Source organism: Pleurodeles waltl, chromosome 6 (assembly GCF_031143425.1).
Source record: "Pleurodeles waltl isolate 20211129_DDA chromosome 6, aPleWal1.hap1.20221129, whole genome shotgun sequence".
Lineage (NCBI taxonomy): Eukaryota > Metazoa > Chordata > Amphibia > Caudata > Salamandridae > Pleurodeles > Pleurodeles waltl.
The window spans coordinates 619,621,692-619,638,857 of record NC_090445.1 but is presented as its reverse complement, the minus strand read 5'-3'; positions in this window follow the sequence as shown (position 1 = coordinate 619,638,857).

The window sequence follows — 17,166 nt, the reverse complement described above, 5'->3', positions numbered from 1 at the left end:
AATAAATCCTTTATTTAAAAAGCAATCACAGACATGGTGCTTTGCTGAACCCAGCAGACCGCCATCTCTGTGATTTTGGCCATTCACAGTGGGTCACAACTTGCAACCAGCCTCATGCATATTGATGAGACAGGTCCATTTGCAACCCACTGGGAATCGCTAACAGTCTTAAACACACTGTTGTTCGTCGCAGTTTACGATTTCCTAATAGTGAACCACTAAAATTCGCTATTAGGAAATCGCAAACCCGCAATTTCGTACACTGGTCCCATGAGTCATGGCATCCAGAAACTGCACCATTGACTTTCCTTGATGGTACCCTTGTTGTATGGTCAGTTTTTGAGTTGAGGAGTTTTTCACATTTTAATGACTGGAAATGCAAGAGGTTGGGGCTTTAGCCCACTAAGTTGTTCTTTCTTGCAAGTAGAGCTCTTGAAACAGCCAGACATGACATACAGTCAACTTGTTCCATCAAATCAGTTTTGTTTGGCTTCTAAGACCTATTGCATGCAGATACAAAAATCAGTAAACATAATAGAATCTGACAACTCATTTTTCCCCCTAAGTAGACTCCACTGAGGGAGCTGTCCCATGTGATAACTTTGGCTTTGATGACAATGTTTTCCAGCACTGGATCTTTCATAGATTCATGTGCTTGAATTATTCCCCATGATGATTCTGGGAATACACCTATACTTTTTAAATCTCAGTAAATAGTGTTAAAATGCTGTGGGCCCCACAATAGTGTTTGTTTAGTAGCTCATCCGTTCTCATTTTAAAAAACCCAAGCACCATCCAATGAGGTGGGTTGCAGTGCTCTCTACTCCCCATGGAGCCCCATGAATCTTTTCTGAATTCATTTGCTGTGCATTAGTCTGCCAGGAAGAGAAAATTAATGGAGTGCCCATCCAGCCATTGCCCAAGTGCAGAGTGACGTTGGTGACACATTATACCACAGTGAGCCACTGGAAATTACAAGTACTGATACCTAATTTAAACCATTCTAAAGGGGTGAGGCTGCTGTGGTGGCTAGCACCAGCCAGAACCCCTGAACTAGAACTAGAGAGGTCAAAACCCCATCTGTGAGAAGGTTCAAAGAATCAAAGGAACTTACTATCTCACCAGAGGGAGGGCCCTGGATGCCCAGCTGCTGTCCCTGCAGAGTCGCTAGTGCTACTCACCAACAGAAGCCGCTTTGTCCCTCTGTGATGCTCTTGGTCCTGTCACACAACCCCTGCGGGACCGGGTAAGACTGAACATAAGGCCTAAAGGCCCTGGGGGAACTTACTGTGCCATATAGTGCTTCAGGAGCAGGAACACTTTTGAATTTTAAAAGAATTGGAGTATGACTCCTGAGTAGGGGTGGGTGGAATCCTTCATTCCACTCATAGAATTCGAATTTGGGGACATCCTGCTACTATTGTAGCTCGGAGTTCTTGCCAAACTCCACCAATCGCTGTTTGACAACAATTTTTACCTCAAGGTTTCCAGAAAGAGAGCACAAGCACGATGTTCCACCCCTTAGTGCCATTTTCTAATGCAGGCGGTTGCTTGTCACAGTGATTTGCTGCCAGTCAGGTAGATTTTCTGCTTGAGCTGCAGCAAAATCCACTCAAATGGCCAGGTGCTCTTGCACACCGCATGGTGCCATTCACACTCAGGCTACTGGTGTTAAATTGCAGTGCGAGCAGCATGACATGCATATTTTCTCCTGTTGGCTGAATTTCATAGAATCTCAAGGAGTTTTTATGTAACTCTGCGGAATCCTGCAGAGTGAAATTCTCTGAATTTCGTCCACCCCTACTTCTTAGACTCAAACTACTAGTGGGGTCTAGCTGAATGTTACCTATAGTGAAAGGAGAATAACACCTATCACTAGTGAGAAGGAATTGGGATACAGGGTCCTGCCTATTGAACACTAGGGCTCTGACCTCAGGGGACTGACTGTACTATTTCTGTATGCTGTATTCCACTTTGTGTTTGTATATAAGTACTTGTTTTTTCGTAAAAAGCAAGTATTTGCCTTGGAAATCATGTATTTCTGTTTTTGAACTCATTTTGAGTTGTGAGCCTGTTTTCCTCCTCCTGCATCTACTTTTCTAGACAAACCCAGAAGAAACCTTGAAAAGCTTGACCCACGTTAGTACTGGAAATCAAGTGCTGAAGGGTTACTTGGCCAAGTTGGTCAGGACCCACAGTAGAACGGTCCCAGGAACATTAGGAGTATAAGGCCACTGCCTCTGCTCCTTACCTCCTGCTTGTCCCGTGGCCCTCTGGAAGGGGTTCTGACACATATACAACTTTATGGACAAACAAAGAAGAAGTAAAAAAGGACTTACCTGTGCTCTTAAGTAAGCCTTTCTTTTGGTTTTTCACATATCACCACTGCTTTTTCTGTTCAGGCTGTAAGTCACTACCAGCCAACATCAGAGGCAGCCAGGAGCATATTCACTTCTGAAGACATTTGAAAAACATGATTATTTCTTAGATAAAAGCACCACCCACTGAACGTCCCAGCAACAGATCCCACAAAACAGTTGCACACTCAAGTGTAAATCATGAAGTGCAAACAACTGAACCAGCACACTACTTTTGATGTAGGACTGACCTATGGACTGACCTATGGTTCTCCATTTACTTGCACATATAACAGTTATGGTCCACAATAATACTGAAACCATAATACCCAGCTGACAGCAACACATTATAATTGATTGCTCTTAAATTCACAGAACACATATCTGCTATGAGTGTTGTCCACCACAGTCCTTAATGTGTAGCACAATAAGTGCCAGGGCCCTCGTCAGGAGGTCACTGCAGCTTGATCCACCAAATGGCCCTGCCAGGGATTCCAATGACAGCATCAAAACAACTAGTAACCATCACATACCTACAACAATGACAGTTCAGACTGTTCCAGGGCCCCAAAGTCCTGGATACATACAAGGCCTTCCACAACGTCGGACCTGCCTACGTATTCCACTACCTCTACTTCTACAACCCCTCCAGGCAACTCCACTCAGCACAACTGGCCCTCACTGCCATCCCCAGGATCTGGAAGAACACAGCCGGAGGAAGATATATTTCTCCTACCTCGCCGTGTAGACCTGGAACACCATGCCGGTCCAACTCAGACAGTCCTCAGTTAATGAAGGACCTCAAGACCTGGCTTTTCGACTGATCTGCGCCCCCCAGCTAGCATCTTCAGACCCCATGGGTGATAAGCTGCAGCTTATAAATGTTGATTGATTGATTGAAAGATATAAGAGTATCTTGGGTGGCAGGTATTAAGCAATTAATTTTTTTTATGTATATTGATTTAATAAAGAACTGTTGTAGTGTTCATCTCTAAACTAGACAAACAGTGCCACTATGTGGCAGACTGTCATAAGTACCAGTATTGACAATTAAGTGCCGGTGCCAAGCACCAGAAACCACCACCTCAAATTAAGCACTGTCCAACAACGACACCGACACCACACAGCCAAAAAACAGAAATCCCCAAAAGAACAGGAGTGGAATAAATAAAGAGATCTGTCATACATTGCTTGACAGTTTGGGGGAATTCAATATAGTCCACTGCAACTGCTCTAAAATATCTAAACAATGTTTTAAATATTTTTTTTTTAGTTTTTACCTTCAGCACCACTGACAGTGAATATCCGCCACCAAAAGACATCATAACTGATAGCTTCAGGTAAACTGTAAAATTACATTGACAGTGAGCAAAAGGCAACAGAGCAACACCATTCCACATAGCTAATTCCGGAGCCTCCCCCATCCATGTCACTTAAGGAATATGGTGCCACCATCATTGATGTCCTTCTCAGGAATCCCTTGGTCTCTACATCCCAATTACTCCTATCCCTTAGGGTTATAGAATGTTGCTCTGAATGTCTTTCCATTTTGACTATATCTTATTAAACTTTTTGGGACACCCTCTTGCCTTATAGACTGTAGCTTCCACCTGCATGCACCAGTTCATATTGTGAACCCAGCTGTCCGGGCTCTGTGTCTCATGAGCTCCCCATAGCTACACAATGTTCCATTTGGCCAGGGCTGCATTACAAAATAGTAAACAATACTTTGAGATTGTAACATCACCCCACATTCAAAGCAGTGTCAAAGGTATTGTGAGTATTATCTTCTTCTGTACCACCGCTGAGATATGGTATTTTACCTGTTCTCAGAATGCACGTAGTCTGGGATAGCACAACAGTGTGTAAACAAGAGTCCCCCGCTTTCCCAACCCCCAAAGCATCTGTCATCACTTGCTCTACTGATACGGAGAAGCTATGTGCTGCTGCAGTAGGCCCTATGTAAAATCTACAGTTGTACCAAGGAGAATTCTGACTTTCTCGTGATCTCCCTTAGGTAGCGACACACGTCTGCCCAGTCTGCATCCTGCAGTCCTCCTTTCACATAGTTTTCAATCTTTAGAGCGGAACATGGCAGTTTGCCATAAGTGTTCGGTAGATGTTGGAGATAGCATGCTTATGGAGGGGTGGCGCCGAGGCATGATACTCCAATGGGGTCTCATCCACAACATTTGTCAGCCGGTCTGCAAAGTTAATAGTGTCTGTCGTACTTGTAGGTACCTCAGGAATAGCTCATATCTTGCCTGTAGTTCGGTAAATGGAACAATCTATCCCTCCTCCCATATGTCCCATACATTAGCTATTTACGTTCTTCGTCCCAGACTGGTGTTTCTTATTTCAGCAGTAACCCCTACCCCACTGCGTTTGTAGCTGCTCTCCACTCTCTGGAAATGTTGTCCGTTGGAGTGAAGAGTCCTGGGATGTTCCCCTAACCCCCCCCCATAGAGGGGAGGGAAGTAACTCACACTGCCCATTGCCTCCCAGTCTGCCATCAGCACTGGCTCTGCGAGTGAAATGAAAACCCATTCATTTGCCACCAGCAGCTAAGTTGCCGGGTGGTAGCGCTTGGGACTTGGGAGAACTATCCATCCTTTGTATGGCCCCCGTGCCAGAGTCTGATAGGTCATCCGTGGCAACTCCCATTCCTTAGCAATATATGTGTGGTGGGCTCCACTGCCTTAAAGAAGGAGTCTGGCACCTTGTGGTGGTTGTTTCAGAGAGGAAGTTCAGAAGCATGATCATTATTTAGATCACAGCTCTGCCCAGTAGTGATATAGGCAACTTCCGCCAGTGTGCAACGTCCTGCTGGAACTCTCATGTATCCTTCCCGGGTTGTGTTGGTGAAACACTAGTCGGTCGGTTGTTTTATATATTCCTAAGCAGTGAAGCTCCTCGGGGCCAATCACCAGAATCTCACCCCCATAAGGTCCCTCCTAGAGGGATGATTGGGTATAGCATTGATTTTTGCCAGTTAATGTGAATGCCTGGGTGATTGTCAAACATTGTGACTACCTCCAGCACCCTAGGAAGGTAATTGCCCTGTCCTGTCAGGAATATGAGGATATCGTCTACATAAAGGGATATCACATCCCTCAGTTTGGGGGACCAGTTGATGTCTCTTACCAGTACATCTCTTCCCACTCATTCTGCAGGTCCAGGGCAAGCAATATCTATACAATTTGACCGTTTCTTTAGATCTCACAGAGTCACTATGGGATGGTAATAAAAATGCCATGCCAACCAATCTCTCTACTTCTCTCTCCACTCTTCTATCTCCGCTTCTCTCTCCCTCCAACCATGCCAGCTCAGGACCACAACTGTATACAAAATGTCAGATTGGACAACCCAGTGCAATAACCAGTTAAGCAGACTATATCATATGAAATACCATATAGGGACCTGCAGAACTCTACAAAGCTGTCAGCAAACTGACAACCATAAAACTGAGTGTCTGTCTCTCACACTTCATCATTCAACACACTGCTATGCGCTGCATCCCATAACATGATAACCATTCCTCGTGGTCATCATGTGTGAAATGGAACAATTGCCACATAGGATCAAAACAAAAAACAACATCCTAGCAAGCACGCACCCTACATGGTGTAGTGAGCTACTCATGTAAGCAAGCGTTTAAGCTCCCACATTGGGTTAGTAGGCACTATATAATTCTGCAATACAATACAATCTAGACCTCTATACTCACAGGAGAGAGGGGATAATAGCAGATTCTGGTGGCATCTGTAAGTACGTAATATGTAGAGTTGGACTCTTCAAGCAAAGGGTTCAAATGGTCCAACATGGAATTCTGAAATAATGACGTAAGGAATGGATTAAATTCGATAATGTGGAAAATAAAAGGGCATATTTACAAGGAACTGGTGCATCAGCTCCGATACACCAGTTTCCTTTCGTCGCCCTGCGCCCCCTAATGACACCATAGTAGCACTGCATTTACAATACAGCACACTGTGACTCTCTTTACCACAATAGCCTCAACATTTTTTACGCTATTGCAGTGGTTTCCTGGACGAGCGCCAGAAATGTTGTGCTAGTCCAGCAAAACTCAGGGAGGCCCATAGGATAAAGCAGTAGTGTCACTTTAATGCCTGCCTTGGGCAGATGTTAAAACATGATGCCACAATGGTGCAGTGAAATGATGCAAATTTCACTTTGCCATTTTTTGGGGCCTAACTACGGGGTAACGCCTTTCTTGCATACTGTTAGACTTTTAATCCCCAGACAGGGAATCCACTGTTGGTGGATTCCCTGTCTGGGTCAGTTTGACAGTTGGGCTGGTTGAACCTCACACAAGACAGTGACACAAAGGGAGCTGGGGTGTAGCCTGCATATCTTGATGAGCCATCTTTGCTAGGAGGGAGGGGAGGAGTGGTCACACACACCTGAAAGGGCTGTGCCTGCCCTCACACAATGCAGTCTCCAACCCCCTGGTGAGTGTCTGGGGCCTGGCCTGGGCAAGGCAGGATTTCACATTCAAGAGAGACTTTGCTTTGAAGTAGGCCTACTTCAAAGGAGAAATTGGGTATAAGAAGGGCACCCAAAACCACAGACTTTAGAACACTTCTGGAAACAAGAGGAACCTCTGCCTGGAGAAGAGCTGAAAAGCTGAGGAAGAAGAGCTGCCCTCTCTGTGACTGTGCTTTGTGGAGCTATCCTGCAGTTGCTGCTTCTGTCAGAGTAAGAGGGAAAAGACTGGACTTTGTGTGCCTTCCATCTTGAGAAGAACTCTCCAAGGGCTTGATTTAGAGCTTGTCTCCTGTTGTTTGAAGTCTTGGAGACAGCAAAGACGTCTCTCTGCCAGCACCTGGAGTCTCTGGAGAGACTCCTACTCTGCCCTGTAGTGCCCATCCAGCTCCTGAGACCCTGAAAGGAGAAGCTGGCAGCCTAAGAGGAGGAAATCCACGCACAGAGCGCAGTGCGGGGAAAAGATTGACGCAACTCCGATCTGATGATGAAAATCGACGCTCGCCAGAAACACGACCGAAGAATCAATGCACGGAGCTGGAGAAACGACACGCAGCAATGCCGAAAGAGGCTGGGAGATCGCAACCCGCTCTGCGTGGTTTTCGGATCATCGTGCGGCTGGATTTCCGACGCAAGCACCACTGGGCATGTAAAAACAATGCAAGGCCTGCCCGGACCCGAGAGTGCTGACCGGATCGACGCATCGCTCTTCTGCAGAGAGAAGAAACGACGCGCCCCGATCCAACAAAAGGAGAAATGATGCAAGGTCCAACTTGTGAGTGGAATCGACGCATTGCAAGCCCTTTTTGATCCACACTCACCCGTGCGGGTTATTTTTGACGCACCCAAGGTACATTTCACACTAACACTGTTAGTGTGTGTTTTAAACTACATAAAGACTCTTTTTGCTTTTTAATTGATAACTTGACTTGTGTATTGTGGATTTTTGTCTTTTTTTGTTTAGATAAATATTTTCTATTTTTCTAAGCCTGTGTTGTGTCATTTTGTAGTGTTTTCATTAAGTTACTGTGTGTGTTGGTACAAATACTTCACACCTAGCACTCTGAAGTTTAGCCTATTGCTCTGCCAAGCTACCAAGGGGGCAAGCAGGGGTTAGCTGAGGGTGATTTTCTTTTACCCTGACTAGAGTGAGGGTTCTTGCTTGAACAGGTGGTAACCTGACTGTCAACCAAAGACCCCATTTCTAACACATACATTATACCTGGTGCAGGTATAATGTGGAGCAAGAAGTTACGAAGTGGCGCAATGGTAGCGTTGCACCACTTTGTAAATATGGGGGCCTACTTAGCTTCGCCTTAGCTTAATAAAATGAGGCTAAGGTGGCGCAAGCAGCATGTAAATATGCCACATAGTTTTGTCTTTTAGGAAATTTGTGAATTGCTCTTGACTTTAAAGACACCATCACATTTGCAGTGAAAGGAAAATGTTAATCTTAAACAGCTGTAGAAGTTTGCAGGCAGCATTGAGCTGCAGTGTGTTTCACGATTCAGCACACAGGTATCTTTCCAAGTAACAGAGTGGTAAACGAAACTGAAAGCATTGAAGAGCGCGTGACTGTTTACAAACTGAAAAATCCTGTTAAACTGTCGGGCAGAGCGTAAATCAATGCGAGCTGAGGTCATGGTCTGCAGGCGTGTGCAAGTTAAAAGAATGCTTGCTCTGAGAAAATATTTAATGCTTGGAAAAGCAGCAGACATTTTGCAGTGCAGGGAACAAGAACCACGATTAGCCGTAGCACAGCCGAATGAAAGACATACAGTAAATCCGAAATGTTAAAGTTAAAAATAAAGAAATAGGAAACAAAACAGACAATGTCATGGCAAAGATTGTCTTCCCAATACATCAGGGCAGTTCGAAACGATGTCCTATATTTATTTAAAGCCTACGGGGATTGTCGGCCCTGGGCATTCAGGTAACACCTTGATTTCCTGTGGAAGTTGTAGTCCTGGTAACCCTCAATTGACCAAAGTGGACTAAAGTCCTAAATTATCACTGTGTGCAATAGAAATACCTGAACTGGCATTAAGTATCCTTTATGCCAGAGGTATTGTTGGTGTAGTAGAGCTAAAAAAAAAGGGCTGTAAAAACTATAACACATTACATTACTTTTCTCCAGGAGTGTAGCTTAATCAGTGAAATTTGGGGAGTGTGAAGCTCAAATCTCCCAACTACAAAACAGCAGTGGGCTGCAGAGTGGAGGAGTAAGATGACCAAATTTCAGGATGGACTGTTTCCATGAATAACAGGGTAAGTCATGTTTTGCATTAAGTGGCCCTCTCTGGAGAGTGGCACATTTGTCCAAAAATGATGAGAATAACTTTTCTAGGGTTTAAAGGCTCTCCTGGATGCAATGGTACAGAACACTTATAATCATATAATTTTCTCTAGCACAGCACAGGAGTTGCAGTAAGCCAAATTGAACTTTTACCGCTTTGCCCAAATTCCTCAGGTAATAGGATGTATTGTTGGAACGCATATTCCCATGTGTCTTCGATCTTACAATGAGCACATATTTAGAAACAGGAAAAACATACATTCACTCAATATCCAGGTGGTATGTGATGCAAAATGTATAATAACAGATCTCATTGCAAAGTACACTGACAGTACACATGACTCATTCGTGTTCAGGCATGGCGGCATATATTCACCTCTTCTCAGAGGAGAGTTTGAAGATGGCTATCTTCTTGGTGAAGAAAATTGGTAGTGAATAACAGGACGAGTTCTAAAGCTTAGCATGCTCTTTAGAATAACTGTTGCTTTCACCGTGTCTATCTTCACTTTTGCATCAGAGAATAGAAAAGCATTGGGGGATAAAGAGGCCCAAACTACTGTTTGAGGATTTATCGACCAATGTTTCTGCCAAAATCAGGATACCTAGCTTTTAGATGAAAATCGTGTTTGATATTTCTATGTAATGTTTAACTGTAGAAAGGAAACTTTTTAGCAAGCACCACAATTAGGAGCAAGTAGACATGGAAACAAAAGATATAGTTTGTATTCAAAGGATGCTTGACTGTGATTTGCAGGTTCGTCCTTCTCAGGTGGAGCAAATTAATAGGGAGGTCTGTGGTTCAAGATGATGGAAATGGGAACATTGTCTTGAGTTTGGTTTTGAACCTGTTTGGAGGCAATGTTTTGGTGTTCCGATTGTCTGTCATAGATTGTGGTTTTAAAACCATTTGTATCCATAATGTATGACAGTAAGCAGAGTATCACAAGAGTGACTAACTTTTCAACATAGAGGGTTATGCATTCTGTCCATACTTATACCTGAAATTATCAGTTTACTAGGAGGTAATCTAATACCTTTATACAGTTTTGGAGGAAAGTAAATACCGTTTTTCAACACTTGAATATTTCAATTCACCCCTTCTAAACAGATCTTTGACGCACCAATTACATAAGATCTCAGGCGCTCAGGAGAAGGGGGACACAGTGGCAGGTGTTTCACCGCAGGCAGAGAAGAGTCTGTCTTCCCACACCCACATTTCAGAAAGGTATTGAAATCCTTCTTCATATAACTCAGCACAAATTCATTTCTGTTTGCAGGGGTACCGACAATGCTGCAGGGCTCCTGTGAAAGTCTTATTTTTCTCTGTTTTACTGTTGGTTGCTTTGCAACCTATCCATTCCCTGATTCAAACTTATCATGAGCCATGAATGGAATTAGATATTCTGGCTACCCGGTATCTCATTGTGGCTATCTTTGGGCATTTACAGTGGCCTCTAGGCCAGCAGAACTCCCCAGAACGTAGGTGTATATCTTTCCAGCTGTAGTGGTGTCTGGAAAGGACTAAATACCCTGTACTGGTGAAGCAGATTACTCTAGAAGGGACATGGCCCCTTAACTCTCTGAAATGCTCAAGATCAGGGGGCCAATTCTGAGGGTGGTCTCTCATCTGCCTTGCGAGGAGCAGGCATGCACATCCCGTTAATACAATTTTAAGGGTCTATCTGTTCCTTTGTTGAGGAGGAGCATTGAGAGTGTCCAACACAGCCAGATCTCACTGTGCTGCTGGCAGAAGACCATAGGAGGCTGGGCATAGATCAGAAATGTCACTTAGACTGTCCTGATAGTTGCTCGGCAAAGGTGTGTCAGGGGTAAAATAGCATTAGCCACCCCAGACCTCCCAGTCTTTGTGCAATTTCCCTATTGCCTGATGGGAAGATTCATCACAGCCAAGAACAATGGCACAGGGTAGTCCGAACCTGTGGCAATGATGGGAGCAGGAGTAGTAATCTTTGGGAATTTTAGAATTAATACCATAGTGTTGTCATCCCTAAGAACAAACCCAATGTGATACTCTTCACCGGGTAATCGCAGAGCCCACAGTGGACAAGACACACTGCGTTGCTCACCCCATGGCTAACACTTTAAGGTGATTATGAGCTGACGTGTTTAGTATTTAAAACAGCCAGCCTAAATTAACAATAAATATGGAAATGCAGAGTGTGAGTTGAGATTTGTATATGTACATAGTGATGTGAAAGATTAGTAGTGGATCCGTCTGACTAAAGGCTACTTTCCCCCAATAAACAACATAGATGTGTATTGCTTTGGAAGTGCCTCTGACCACAATGTGATCAATGCACAACCTGACTGCATACTGGTTGAGGTTGTGTTTTTCAGCAAGACAGGAGTGTGGCCCAGCCTAACTACCTGAAGAACAAAAGGGCAGCATGAACTTGAGAGTTGAGGTTTAACCTGTTGGGCCAGTTTCGGGAATCTGATGAAAAGGAATGACTGAGGTATTGTTCTAATGCGAGCCTGTGTGGTGACTTCCAGTCAGCGCTCCTTTTTGTGAATAATGATGGTATGCATTCAACAACTCTGTGCTGATTTATTACTATGTCTTGTTCTGTTACTATATTTATGCTTGCGTTGGCTAGTAGGTTTGCTGCCCATGGCCAATTTAAAGATTTTAGGGCCTGATTTAAAAGGCCAAAGTGCCACCTTAGCACTGGCATAGTGTCGTTTTTTCACGTTAAGGCAGTGCTAAAGTGGCTTTTTACATGCGCCATATTTACAAAGTGGTGCAAAACATGTATTGCACCACTTTGGAAACCTTGCACCACATTATGCCTGTACCAGGCATAATATATGCAAAGGGGCGTTCCCCCGTTAGGAGGGCTAATAAATGGCACAAGGAAATCTAAAAAATTTCCTTGTGCCATTTTCTCGGCACTATTAACTCCTGCTGAGAGCAGCTATTACAAGCGGGCATGCCATTGAAAACAATGGGCCCCTATGTACTCTGCAGGAGTAACACCAACATTTTGGTGCCACTCCTACAGAGTACATTAGTAGCATCAGGAATTCTGATGCTATTGCCCCCTACCCTGAGCCATGGTGCATCGTATTTTAAATACATGGTGGCGGTAGGAGGGCACTAAGCGGCGCAAGGAAAGTGGCACTGCACTGGGTGCAGTGAAACTTTTCTTAAATCAGCCCCGTACGTTTTCACTGTATGAGTAACCAAAGACCTGTTTTGATATCTGAAAATAATTCATTCGAAATATCATGTAAATAAATGTGGATAATTCTGATCCCTCACATACGACACTGTTTGATAAATCAGGTTCTAGGCTAAGTATACATTTCTGTCTGATTTTTAAAATTTCATGATATTAGTTTGTTATGAAACAATAATGTCTGGTGAAGTAGACTGGCCTTTAGCCCTGTGAGTGTGCTGCATTATGGTGCCTGAAAGGGCCTATTGCCTGGCTCTCTGCTTACTTTCAGCCATACCAAAGAATTCAAAAAGTGATGGATGGAATGCTTAAATTGATCTCCACCCCTGGTAATCACTCCGGGCAGCATCCCAGTCCATCGTAATTTTGCACACCATGCCACCTCAGACTACACCCAGCCATATGCAAATCACTCTTGACCCTGCTCCAATGGGAACAGCCCAGCCCTAACTGCAAGACCAGGTCCTCCCTGAACCGGAATACAAGAGGCCTAGGACTGATTTCACCCTAGTTATGCCTCATCAGCCAGGTATAGCTTGAATCCCATGACAGTGTTCATGGGACACACATCTGGGCACAGGCGTCCTCCTGATAGGTATAGCTCGATTCAAAACCAATCCTGGGTTGCTTGTGTTCCATTCTGGATAGACTGGAATACACCCATGAGTACTTACCCATAGCTGAGATTAATTCAAACATTCCTTCTATCACTTTTTTGTATAGTCTAGTGTGTTGCCCTTAGTGGGACGGGAATGCTCAGACGTGGGTCCCCTGCACAGTGTGTCACTGGAAACGTTTGCAAGCATTCCTCCAATCACCTTTTGTTTGGCTGATGACTTGAGAACAGCTAATAAAGTCAAGCAGATCAGGTACGTAGGTTTCCATAAACTTGAGCTAATGGCTGAGATGATAAGATGGCGATAGACCCACCCTGGGACCAGTGCAGAGATGGAAGAGAGTATGGCCGCACAGAAATGCACCCCCTAAGCGCTTGACCAGCACTTAGTTTTCCTCCATCGTGTCTTTCCCAAGATAGCTATTTCCCTAATAATGCTTGGAGAACTGCATCCAAAGTAATCCCACGCTGTCACTCCGAAGGTTGAACTATAAAGAAAAGCTAGGGAGAATTTATAGTTTGAGAGAGAAAACTCGGGCTACATTACCTAAAACTTACTAACGAGACACAGGTCAGAAGGTGGCAGGTGAAAGATAGGAAAATAGAGAGAAGAAATATTCAAGCAGAAGGAGAAAGAAGGGCAGTTGGTAGAAAAACCTGGTAATTTCCTGGAGCAAAGGCTTGAGCTAGAAACTGTAAAGGCAGTACCTGTACTCTACAGAGAGCAATAGTGCACAGAGCGCCTGCAGTTAGTATACCATAGTATTTTCATATCCCAGAGGATTTAGCACCTACTGCCTACAGCCACATGATCACCCAGTTGCCAATTTGGATCTAAAGTTGATTGCAGAGATAAGGCAAGTCCAGGCTGTGCTAAGAGAAGACCTAAGCAGGGATAGCCTATTTCAGAAATATCTTACAAGGTGGTGTTACATGGATGCTATGCTGACTAGTGCACAGGTGTAGGAGGCTGGCCTGGCTTATAGTGGGTACCTTGTGGTACGTACACCTTGTGCCAGGTCCGGTTATCCCTTATTAGTAGATTAGATGTTTCTAGCAGCTTAGGTTGATAGAGGTAGCTATAGCAGAGCAGCTTAGGCTGAACTAGGAGACATGCAAAGCTCCTACTATACCACTTATATCACTTAGCACTATATCACAAGAAACGCAATACTCAGAGTTACTAAAAATAAAGGTACTTTCTTTTAGTGACAATATGCCAAAAGCATCTCAGAGGATATACTCCCTTAGGAGGTAAGTAATATACACAAAATATACACATAGACCAAAATCAGGTAAGTAAACAGTTAGAAAAGTAGTGCAAACACTGTAGAACACAATAGAATGCAAGAGGAGACAATAGGCCTAGGGGCAACACAAACCATATATTCCAAAAGTGGAATGCAAACCACAAATGGACCCCAGGCCTAGTGTAGTGTGTAGAGGGTCGCTGGGAGTGTAAGAAAACACTAAGGGTGTCCAAGATACCCCACCCCAAGACCCTGAAAAGTAGGAGTAAAGTTACCCTACTACCCCAGAAAGACAGTAAAATCGAGATAGGGGATTCTGCAAAGACAACAACTGACTGCAAAGCACTGAAGACGGATTGCTGGACCTGAGGACCTGCAAAGGAAGGGAACCAAGTCCAAGAGTCACGCAAGTGTCCAGGGGGGGCACAAGCCCACTAAGCCCCGGAGGAAGGTGCAAAAGGGCTGCCTCCGGGTGGAAGAAGCTGAAGATTCTGCAACAACGGAAGGTGCCAGGAACTTCTCCTTTGGTCAGAAGATGTCCCACGGCATGCTGGAGGATGCAGGGTTGTTTCCACACAGAAACAAGCCTTGCTAGCTGCAAGAGTCACGGCTGAAGATTTTGGGTGGTGCCAGGGCCCAGGAAGGACCAGGAGGTCACCCCTTGGAGGAGGAGGCAGAGGGGACACTCAGCAACACAGAGAGCCCACGCAGAAGCAGACAGCACCCACAGAAGCACCTGAACAGGTGTTCAGAAGATATGAGCATGACGGTCGACTCAGCACAACAAAAGGAGGTCCCACGAAGTCGTTGTCCAACTCAGCAAGTTGGGCAATGCAGGATGGAGTGCAGGGGACCTGGGCTAGGCAGTGCATGAAGGATGTCTTCCAAAAGTGCACAGAAGCCCTAGCAGGTGCAGTTCACACGGTACACGGGATTACTGTCTGGCGTAGGGAGGCAATGACTCACCTCCACCAAATTTGGACAGAAGGGCCACTGGACTGTCGGGGACACTTGGATCCAGCTCCTGTGTTCCAGGGACCACGCTCGTCAAGAGGAGAGGGGACCCAGAGGACCGGTGATGCAGAAGTTTGGTGCCTGCGTTGGCAGGGGGAAGATTCTGTCAACCTACGGGAGATTTCTTCTTGGCTTCCAGTGCAGGGTGCAGGCAGACAGCCCACAGAACATGCACCACCAGGAAATAGTCGAGAAAGCCAGCAGGATGAGGCGCTACAATGTTGCTGGTCTTCTTGCTATTTTGTTGCGGTTTTGCAGGCGTCCTGGAGCAGTCAGCAGTCGATCCTTGGCAGAAGTCAAAGAGGGAAGTGCAGAGGAACTCTGGTGAGCTCTTGCATTCGTTATCTGTTGAGATACCCACAGGAGAGACCCTAAATAGCCCTCAGAGGAGGATTGGCTACAGAGAAAGGTAAGCACCTATCAGGAGAGGTCTCTGATGTCACCTGCTGGCACTGGCCACTTAGAGCTGTCCATTGTGCCCTCACACCTTTGCATCCAAGATGGCAGAGGTCTGGGACAGACTGGAGGAGCTCTGGGCACCCCTGGAAGGTACTGGTCAGGGGATTGGTCACTCCCCTTTTCTTTGTCCAGTTTCGCACCAGAGCAGGGCTGGGGGGATCCCTGAACCGGTGTAGACTGGCTTATGCGAGGAGGGCACCATCTGTGCCCTTCAAAGCATTTCCAGAGGCCAGGAGAGGTTACTCATCTCAGGCCCTTCACACCTATTTACAAAAGGAGAGGGTGTAACACTCGCTCTCAGAGGAAATCCTTTGTTCTGCCTTCCTGGGACTGGGCTACCCAGGCCCCAGGGGGGCAGAAGCCTGTCTGAGGGTTGGCAGCAGCGGTAGCAGCAGAAAAAACCTGGAAAGTTAGTTTGGCAGTACGCGGGCTCTATGCTGGTGACCCAGGGATGCATGAAATTGTCCCCCCAATACCAGAATGGTATTGGGGTGCCAATTCCATGATCCTAGACATGTTACATGGCCATGTTCGGAGTTACCATGGTGACGCTACATATAGGTATTGACCTATATGTAGTGCACGGGTGTAATGGTGTCCCCGCACTCCCAAAGTCTGGAGAAATTGCCCTGAACAATGTGGGGGCACCTTGGCTAGTGCCAGGGTGCCCTCACACTAAGTAACTTTGCACCTAACCTTCACTAAGTGAGGGTTAGACATATGGGTGACTCATAAGTTACTTAAGTGCAGTGTAAAATGGCTGTGAAATAACGTGGACGTTATTTCACTCAGGCTGCAGTGGCAGCCCTGTGTAAGAATTGTCTGAGCTCCCTATGGGTGGCAAAAGAAATGCTGCAGCCCATAGGGATCTCCTGGAACCCCAATACCCTTGGTACCTAGGTACCATATACCAGGGAATTATAAGGGTGTTCCAGTGTGCCAATCAGAATTGGTAAAATCAGTCACTAGCCTGCAGTGACAATTTTAAAAGCAGAGAGAGCATAAACACTGAGGTTCTGGTTAGCAGAGCCTCAGTGATACAGTTAGGCACCACACAGGGAACACATATAGGCCACAAACGTATGAGCACTGGGGTCCTGGCTAGCAGGATCCCAGTGACACATATCAAACACACTGACAACATAGGGTTTTCACTATGAGCACTGGGCCCTGGCTAGCAGGATCCCAGTGAGACAGTAAAAACACCCTGACATATATTCACAAACAGGCCAAAAGTGGGGGAAAAAAACTAGAAAGAGGCTACCTTCCTACAACAGGCCAGCAGCACAGCAGGCTTCGAGGAAAAGAGTATCCTGCAGTGGACCGCCTAATCTAGAGACAAAGTAGTGCCTTGGAATGGTAGAAGCAGCCAGTTATGTAGAATGAGCCACACAGTAAATTGAAGAAGGGTCCATCAGCGAGGCAGTATCGTAGCTATGGATTCAAGCCCTTTTAGAATTCTTGTATT